A 10,008-nucleotide genomic window follows, 5' to 3' on the forward strand; every position below is an offset into this window, starting at 1 on the left:
ACGTCTGCGGCCCCTCCCCCCAGCCAGCTCTGTCCCTGATCAGCCTCCCTTACTCCAATCAGGGGCAAGGCCAGCGGCTACCGTCTGCAATCCCTCCCTACAGCTGGCCCTGCCCCTGATAAGTCCCACCACCCAAATTGGGGGTGGGCCTGCCAGTCAATCACCCGCGGCCCAGCCAACCTTCCACACCCAGCCAACCTCCATAGTCCCTCTCCCCAGCCAGCAGGCCCCCATTGGGCCTCGATTGGAATTGGACGGCTGGACCCCACCCGTGCATGAATTCGTGTACTGGGCCTTTAGCATAATTTAACCCCTTCCCCAATAATTTTTTTGTTAAAAACGTTTCTTTTTCAGACTAATTTTTTTATTTTGGTTCTATATAGTATTTTTGATGCTGGTTATGAAAACAGTTTGTAATTATTTTTTCTTCCCATTTTTGTGGTTAAGAATAGTATTTCCTCAGAAAGTTTCTAGATGAAATTATTTAGAATGGTACGTATGTAGCTGGTTTTTGAAGGTAAAGTTTTTAGACGAGTATACTCGTCGACGACTGAAAAAAGAACATTTTGTGAAAACGTGTATACACGTTTCTGCCGGGGAAGGGGTTAAGATGAACAGAAAGCACACTACGCTTGGGGGAAATATGAGCCATAACAAAACAAAAAAAATGAGTAACAAAGCGCTTATGGTTACCACATTATTAAAGGTAGGAATCTTTGAGGCTTTCCCTATTGGTTTTCATGCTGTGCCACTCTCTCATCCCTTCTCCTCATTTTGTTGGAATTTCCAGAAAGAAGGAAGGTCCTAACTATTAGTGCATCCCAGCCTCACATAGTCTTTAATATTGATACCTACTCTTTTCTCATTTCATTTTTCTCCATGATCTTCAGCCCCATCAGTTAGTGAAAATGAGAAAGAGCTTCTCCTCACAAAATTGTGGGAAACAAAGGTTTTTCTGTTGCTGAAAGATCCCCTTTTCTTGTAATGATTTTGGAACATATTGGTCTTGTGTATGATGATTTTTAGGTCCTAACTGGGGCCCGGTTTACATAAATGCCCAATAAATGACTATTAAATTGATAAATCGTAGCTTGGCTGAGTTATAATCTCAAGAAGAAAGATAAATAGCTTTTGTTAAGTAATTGATTTAACTATGTAAAAGTGATATTGCAAAGAATTTGACCTTGAAATTGTCTATGGATGCAATCTTCTAATATAAAGTAGTTGTGGAACAGAATAATAATATTAAATCAAACACTTGTGACTTGCCTTATTTGGGAACACTTGTAAATATTCATTTTGAATATTGATAAAGAAAGCAATGTCCATATCCTCTTTTGTACTAATGATTTTACTAGTTTTTTTTATTTAAAATTTTAAAGTTAGTTGAAATAATATCTAACCAAACTGAATTAGATTTCAAGTCTACTATTCACTTGGAAATGATTAAGATTTTCAAAGGAAACACAAGCAGGCTCTTTCCAGGCGAGTTTTATGTTTACAAGTTGTGGGAAGATTGCTTATTTTAACCAGTGGGTTGATCTGGGGTGATGAACTTTTAAAACAAGGTGGACTGTGGCCAATTTGACCTAGAGACACAGAAAATGAGATATGAAAATAAAACATAGGCCTGATAGAGTTGTGCCGAGGGGCAGTTTTTAATATGCAATTTAAACACTAGTTATTATTCTATTTCTTTTGTTAGACTCATAGATTCTTTACTTGGAACATTTCAACTAGTTAATATATCAGGTTTGCTCATAAACTTACTGTAGAGTCGAGAATTGCTCAGCATTTCATGATGTTCTACTTGTTTCATGCTGCTGTTCACCATGACTGTTCTGTCTTACAGAATTCTGCCCCTTGTGTATAGTGCTAGTTTTCTGTTCATATGCTTGAAAAAATTATCTCCACATTGTAGCTTTCCTTTGTGACTTGTCTCTTGCTTAGGCCCCAAGTTTCTGCCTAACTGGTTAGAGGAATACTTCTGGGCTTGCCACTGTAATTTATTTAATCAGGTCCAGGTCATGGGAACAGAGCAATGATTCTGAGAATGATTTGCCCTTAGCTGAGGTCTGGCCGCCCCAGAGAATAGACTGAAGAGTATGGGAGTCACAGCTTCCTGTCTCAAAGCAGGAGACATGTAGCCCTGAGAAATCATTTTGGGGGGGAAACCTGAAAAGTAACCTGAAAACGGGAGGTGGGGGAGGCGGGGGTAGGGGAGGTAGGCTGAAATAAAATATCTGCCATGCTTGAATCAGATTTGCAATGGTTATTATACCATAGCTCAATTGTCTTGTCTTGCTAAAATGAGTGTAATATATTTTTTGCTTCTATTCATAAGTAATCACATTTACATATCAGTTAAATCTTTCCTTTTGAATGCTACCAAAACTCCTTCTGTCAGATTTTACTAAATTGAGTTTTGGATTACAATTATAAATTCATTGATCAAAACAAGGTTTCTCTATTAAAGAAATAGATACAACCTTAAAATAATAACAACACCACCAATCTTACGTTATAATACAGGGAACATTTTGACACTCTCCAGAGTATTAAAAATGAAGACAAAACATTAGAGTAATGGTACAGTAACATATCTCTATCTTTATGTTTGCTTATTTATACAATACAGTTAGTAGTAGCATAGCAATCTTTGCCTCCCATACTTCAACATGCCACTGAGATTATATAAAATTACATTTAAGAACCACTTTTGTCCCATTTGAAGCAGAAAAGAAAAAAAAAAAGTCCCATAGAGCCTAATTAAAATTTTCCTTTTCCCCCCTACAAACTTTTTTCTTAAAGAATGACTTGGGGATAATAAAGGTAAATTACTTAAAATGGACAGTGTAATACATGCAAATGAAACCAAACTCTGGATATTGTAATTTAAAATATGTTTGTTTATATTCAGTTCAAAATATTACTAAGATAAACCTTGCCATATGCACAGGATTCTGACTGACTTGTGATTGTTGCAAACCCAGCTAGAACATAATATTTGGAAAATCTGGTCTCTATTGGCCAATGCAGTCAAGAGTGGGGGTTGATGTGGTAAGAAATAAGGTTCTCATAACATTCTCATGAAAGTTCAGTGGCCAGACGAAAAAAAAAAACCTAAGTCTTTCATGTCCTTATCATGTTTGTGCAACATTTAAAAAAATGTACTGCTCTGAGAATTACGCAATAGAAAGTAGTCATAGTTAGAGCTTAGACGATTGCAATATGAGGGACACAGATGTCATTTAACTACGTGCTGACTTACCTGTTCAGGCATGTCTTTGCTGTCCCCGAGTATTCATCAGAAGTTCAGGGATAATTACAACTAAGATTTTAAGTACTTGGTAATGTACATATACAGCATTTGTATAATAAACTTTTTTTTTGTAAAAATAGAACAATAATGCTTGCCCTAGAGTTAGGTACATAAATATAAAACAAATGGTATTTCCTAAAATTATACTTTAAAGTGTAAATTTTTAGCCAAAAAGAGAAATGAACTATTCCACTAAAAATCTTTTTTTTTTATCACTAGTGTTGAAATTATAATATATTAGGTGATCAAGTTTTATCAGAAATTTCAGCATGTCAACTATTGGTTCACTTATGGGTTGCACAGAAACTATTAGACAGAATTTCAAATATGATTAACTTGTTGAGGCAGTATCCAAACCTTTTTGCCTTCATTTGCTGATCTTTTAAGGAACACAATCATAAATTATCTATCATCTATGTATTTATCTATCATCTATCTATCATCTATCAATCTATCTGTCTATCTATCTATCTATCTATCTACCTACCTATCACCTACCTACCTACCTACCTATCATCCTCTATCATCCTCTCTCATCCTCTATCATCCCTGGTTCTCCTTAAACTCTTATAGAATCAGTATTAAGTTTCCTAATATAGGAATACTTATAGCACACAAAGAAAATAGTTATGATAATTGAATACTGGTCCTGGCTGGGTAGCTCAGTTGATTAGAACATTGGCCTGATACACCAAGGTTGTGGGTTCAATCTCCAGTCAGAGCACATGGACACATGCAAGAATCAACAAATGAATGCATAAATAAGTGGAACTGAGCTTCTCTCTCTGTCTCTCTCTCTCTCTCTCTCTGAGCTTCTCTCTCTCTCTCTCTCTCTCTCTTCCTCTTTCTCTAAAATTAATCAATAAAAACTTAAAAAAAAGATAATTGAATACTACCTCTGTAATGCAGAAATAGTCAGAATTCAAAATAAGGACACAGAACTTCTTGAAGCCTTTTTTCTTTCTGACTAAACCTGCCCCGCCCATCAGGAGAGAACAAAGTTCAGTGGGTGAATAAGCACAAGCTTCCTGTAAACCGAAGGCTCACGGTTTTTTTTTCAAGGTGACTCTTACTAACAAAATGCCACATTCTCCATTCTCTCCTCCCGAGTAATAGGTGCTTCTCTGAAGTTTATTCTCAAGTGATTCGTGAGTCAGTCCCTTACTAACCTAATAGTTCAGTGCTCCAAGAATACAAATATGAAAGCTCTTACGAATTGTCCAGAAAGTTTCATTGTGATAGGATAGTGCTTAAATGTAAGAAAAGTCTTTAAAACTCCTCTGCATATAATAGGGGAAATAAATCTTATAGAAACAGCCATACTTAAGAAAAATAACCCAGCTGGAGTGGCTCAGTGGTTGAACAGCAACCTATGAACCAGGAGGTCATAGTTGAATTCCTAGTCAGGCACATGCCTGGGTTGCGGCTTGATCCCCAGTGTCGGGTGTGTAGGAGACAGGTGATTGGTGATCCTCTACGGTCATTGATGTTTTTAATCTCCCTCTCCCTCTCCCTTTCTTTTTGAAATCAATCCTTCATAATAAAAGGCTAATATGCAAATTGTCTCCTCGGCTGGGAGTTCAACCGGGGGCAGGGCTGGCCAACCACCCATGGCCCCGCCCCCAAGCTGGCCCCAATTGGGGCGGGCCAGCCAGACCCCACCCATGCACGAATTCGTGCACTGGGCCTCTAGTAAAACTATATTTTAAAAAGAAAAAGAGAGTTTGTGAGCTTATCTAGGACTGTAGAACCTAATATTTCTAAATTCTTAAAGAGGGAGGGAGGGAGAGAGAGAGAGAGAGAGAGAGAGAGAGAGAGAGAACAATATGTTTTAAACCACCAAGCATTCCTAACTGCAACTCCTTCACAAATGGAAGGTGAACTTGTTTTAGAGTATCTTTCTCTTTTGTTTCAGAAGGACTCGTATTTCACAAGTTAGCTATTTGTGAATTAACTAAGTAATATTTCTTTTAGTTGAGTATCTGTAAATGAAGTACCCATTATTACCCTTACTGATAAAGTCATCGTCTTCAAAAATAGATCCCTAAGTCTGCTGAATTCTTTGGGGGAGGTCGGGGGGATGCTTCATGTTTCCCTGAAGAGATTTTGATTATATGACCTGACTCTGCTTCCTCTAGTTGAGTCTGAATCAGGGTTTGGGGATATAGGACATAGATTGAGAGAGAAAAGAGATAAAAAAGGAAATTTTTGGCCAGAGGGATTAAATGGATTCTGGGAGAAATCTGAAGCAGCAGCCCAGAGGAGTTGACACAAAACACCCAGCATGCATTTGTGAAACATGTGAGAACTTCTGAGTATCTTCATAAAGTCTGGGGGAGGAGATGGACGCCCTGCCTCCCCTTGAATGGAGCCTCTGAGCCTTTCAAGAGAAAAGTGAGGTTGAAAGGCTAGAGAATTGCTATGTAATTCATTTCATATGAGTGTAAGAAATGAAGTCCTTTGGGACACTGACGTACTAGTGTCTGGCAGTAAAGTAACAAAATTATATCAGCCAATTCCAGAACAACTTGGAGGGAAAAGAGAGGAAGCTTTAAATATAAAAGTCCATTACTTCTCCACTGAACGTGACACCTTTACTCACGTGTAAGGACATATAAAAAAATACATAGGTGTGCAAAGAGAATAATTTTAAAGCCACATAAACAAAAATTTATAAAAGGCATACTGTTCACTCATCATGGAAGTGCAAAAAAGATAGAAAACCTAATACTGCCCTTGAGAAGTTTACAATCATGAAGTCTAATTTGCATTACAAATAGAGACACATCTGAGAGACCAAAGAAGCATGCACAGAAACCAGTACCTTTCTTCCTAGACAGGATGCACCTCCCCGGACAATAATGACTGGAAGGTATAGAATATGGTGACTACTCTCAGACCAGATTTGGGATGCGGGAACAGAGAGAGAGAGAGCAGTGGGAGCTCTGCAGAGCAGTCTAGATATCAGTGGGATGTAACTGGGGTTTCTAGTTTGTCAGAATTCAGTAGAGGAGGGGATCCCCAATTGTTGCTTCTCTGCAGGAAGGGGAATGGAACAGTAAGAGCAGGAACTGAGAGCCACACCACCAGAGGTCTAACTTAGGCTAGTTACTTCACCAATGCACCCACTCTTTTTTTAAGAGGTCACCTTATTTTCTTTTATTGTTAATCCTCACCAGATGTTTTTTCTCCCATTGATTTTGAGAGAGAGAGAGAGAGAGAGATTGAGAAACATTGATGTGAAAGACACATCGATTGGTTGCCTCCTGCACTCGCCCTGATTGAGGGCCAGGGATTGAATATGCAACGCAGGTGTGTGCCTTGACCAGGAATCAAACCCAGGACCCCCGTGGTCTGTGGGCTGACGCTCTAACCACTGAGCTATGGTGGCCAGGGTGATTCCTTTATTTTTCAATTACAAAGATCAATTTAGGTGAAGCACTAAAGAGGTCATGTTTTAAGATGCTATCTGAATAATTCCACCTAGGCTTAGATGAGGTTTTATGTGATGATTTTGGATAGTGATTGTCATCTACCTACTCTGGCTTCATTTTGGAAGTAAAAATTAATCTTGGTTAAGAATAATGAAATCATGTCAAGGTGAATTCCTTGCCCTATAATTGAGGTGAAGTCTTTTGCATTCTAGATCTAGGGTACAGATGGGCTCAGGGGATCTGCAGGATGATCAGCTGCAAATATGCTGATTATAGATGAGTAGTATCATGAGAAGAGTATTCTGTAGATACTATGGTTTTTCTGTTACAGCATATGACCGGGTGACTTGACAGTCTCACAAGTGAAGGAAGCAACTGTTGAAGAAGAGCCAACAGCTATTTTTTTGTTATTGTTGTTGTTGTTTACATATATTTTTATTGATTTCAGAGGGGGAGGGAGAGAGAAACATCAATGATGAAAGAATCATTCATCATAGCTCTGCTGCACAGCCCCACTGGGGATCCATCAGCAACCCTGGCATGTGCCCTGATCTGGAATCTAACCATGGCCTCCTGGTTCATAGGTAGACCCTCAACCACTGAACCCGAGCCAACAGCTATTTCTTTGCCGACCGGGATAATACATAAACTGCGTTGTCTGGTTAATTGAGAAGCTCTATGAAAACATAATGGTGTAATAATACTTCTAACAGCAGTATTCTGTAAAACTAAATGAATTCCCTTGAGAACCTAAACTGCCTTTTAAAAAAAGGCGATGTTTTATTAAAAATGTGGCATTTACATTACATTTCATTTGCTTTTTAAAAAAAGATTAGGTGTTGTGGTGCTAAAATCATTCTGTACTACATTTGCTTTGTTTAATGATAGTCAGTTTTTCTGTGTACAGTATTTATCTAAGCTGACATTAAAATATGAGCTAACGTCCAGGAAAAAAAAGCTAGGAGAAGTGCGGATGATAATACAATCAGAAACAAGTAAACTATATTACATGGGGTGGGACTACTTCAAGAAAAGGCACACATACAAAATATTCTCCAAATGCTTTTTTAAAAAAAATCCTCACCCAAGGACATGTTTATTGAGTTGATAGAGAGGGGAAGGAAGAGAGAGAGAGAGAGAAAGAGAGAGAGAGAGAGAGAGAGAGAGAGAGAGAAACATCAATGTGAGAGAGAAACATAGATCCAAGAATTGCCTCCCGCACTCGCCATGACCGTGGATCAAACTCGAAACCTAGCTATGTGCCCTGACTGGGAATCTAACCTGCAATCTTTTTGGTGTACAGGATAACACTCCAATCAACTGAGCCACTGGGCAGGAGTTCCAAATGCTTTTTTAAAAGTATAGTTCTCATAATTATACTTGGAATAGTTCAGGTTAGAGTTCCAGGTATTGTACAAATATTCCACCTCTGTTCAAGCTTTCTTGAAGTTTACACTAACTGCCCTTAGTCTTATAGAGAATATATATCAAGAATAAAAAAAATCATTGCAAAAAACAAAGCCAGGACTCCTGACTCTTGTTCCTGCTGTAGACACTCTCTCATCTGAAAAAGTTCCAACTGTGGAATCTTCACTTTGAAATCTTAACAGGAAGAAGTCTCTCAGAAAGATGCTACCTTTGGCAGTATGCATTGACCATGGCTGGGCAAAAGTCTGCTTTTGCATTTTGCCGCTTTTATTTGAGATCTAGAGGCCCACTGCACACAAATTTGTGCGCTCGGGGGAGGGTGTGTCCCTCAGCCCGGCCTGTGCCCACTTCCAGTCTGGGACCCCTCAGGGGATGTCTGACTGACGGCTTAGGCCCGCTCCCCAGGGGGACTAAGCTGGCAGTCAGACATCCCTCTGGCAGCTTGGGAGCCCTCGGGGGATGTCCGACCAACTGCAATGATGGCAGTTTGGCCACAGGGTCTCATTTGAAGTCTTTCTTTTTCATATGCTATATTTAAAATCTTTTAATTTCTAGTTCACCCTTGAGCTCCTTAGAGCTAAGAAACTTGTCTGCTGAGAAGTGTCTGCCTCATTTGTAATTAACACATCCAGAGTCAACTTGAGACCATATAGTTGGGGATGATTTAAACCCATGCACAAGCCACAAGGTGTCAAGATTAGGCACTCCACATTTCCCTCCTTCCCAAACCCCATTGCTGAATGAACTTTGGAGCAGCAGATTTCTTAAATTAGCAGCAAATCATTGAAGTTAGTGTCTCCTTAGTGCTCAGTGCACATAAAGTACTCATCTGTCTAATTTAGTCTCAGCCCTGGGTGACAAACAAGGTAAAAATAGCAAAATTTGTTATACTCCCTCATGTCTCAAAGGCCTGTGCACGGAGGCTCTTTCTCTTTAGTTGAATGTTTTCTTAGCCTGCAGAAGGAAAGCTGCATCTAGGTAGTAAGTTGTAGCAGTCTGCAACCTGGGGCTGCCCCTATCATTACTAAGACCCACATGACTGACACATTCGTTTATAAGATTAACGTTGGTGAGTCTGCAACCTTTGCAAGGTGCAATGGTCCAAAAGGTGTCTGCTGCATGCTACCCATAAGTAGAATTCCTGCAGCCCCTGCCTCTATAGAAACAGCTGTTCATCTGTGGAAAAAAACTGCCATAAATTGCAGTCACCGTTATGCATGAGTTAAAACTCAAAACTTCACCATCAGACTGTAGTAGGAATCTGCCCATCTGTTAAGTCAGCTTGGCTAATATAAATCTCTACAAACCACTGAAGTCAAAATGTCTCACCATTACACTAAAATCTAAAGCCCAAAGTCACCTGTCCTGACTTCATCAACAGCCATTACTGTGTGTGTGTGTGTGTGTGTGTGTATTTCTGGCCCCTGATTCCACTTTGTTTGCTTTATTTCTAAATGTTAACAGCCAATTAACCACTTTTGGGAATCTTCTTGAAGATCCACCGAACAGCGCCCTTCTTCTCCTTCTAGATTCTGAACACATTGAGAAATAAAGCAAAAGAATGGGAGAGAGGAAATGTCTGAACATCACCATTCCCACCAATAAAGCCTTCTTTCAAGAAGCCAATGGACTTTTTCATACTGGACCCCATCAGTAAAGGCACAGCAATGCAGGGCCCCCACAAGGAGTGTTTTCGTTGGCCCTATTTAATGGAGGTGAGGGGAAGGCAGTGGTACTAGCTCTGCTTACAAGTATCAGATTAGCCTTGTCATGTTGTTCTGTTTCATAATTCGAGAAAACCTGATTTTGTTCACAAGACTGGAA

This window comes from Myotis davidii, unplaced genomic scaffold (assembly GCF_000327345.1).
Source record: "Myotis davidii unplaced genomic scaffold, ASM32734v1 scaffold346, whole genome shotgun sequence".
Classification (NCBI taxonomy): Eukaryota; Metazoa; Chordata; class Mammalia; order Chiroptera; family Vespertilionidae; genus Myotis; species Myotis davidii.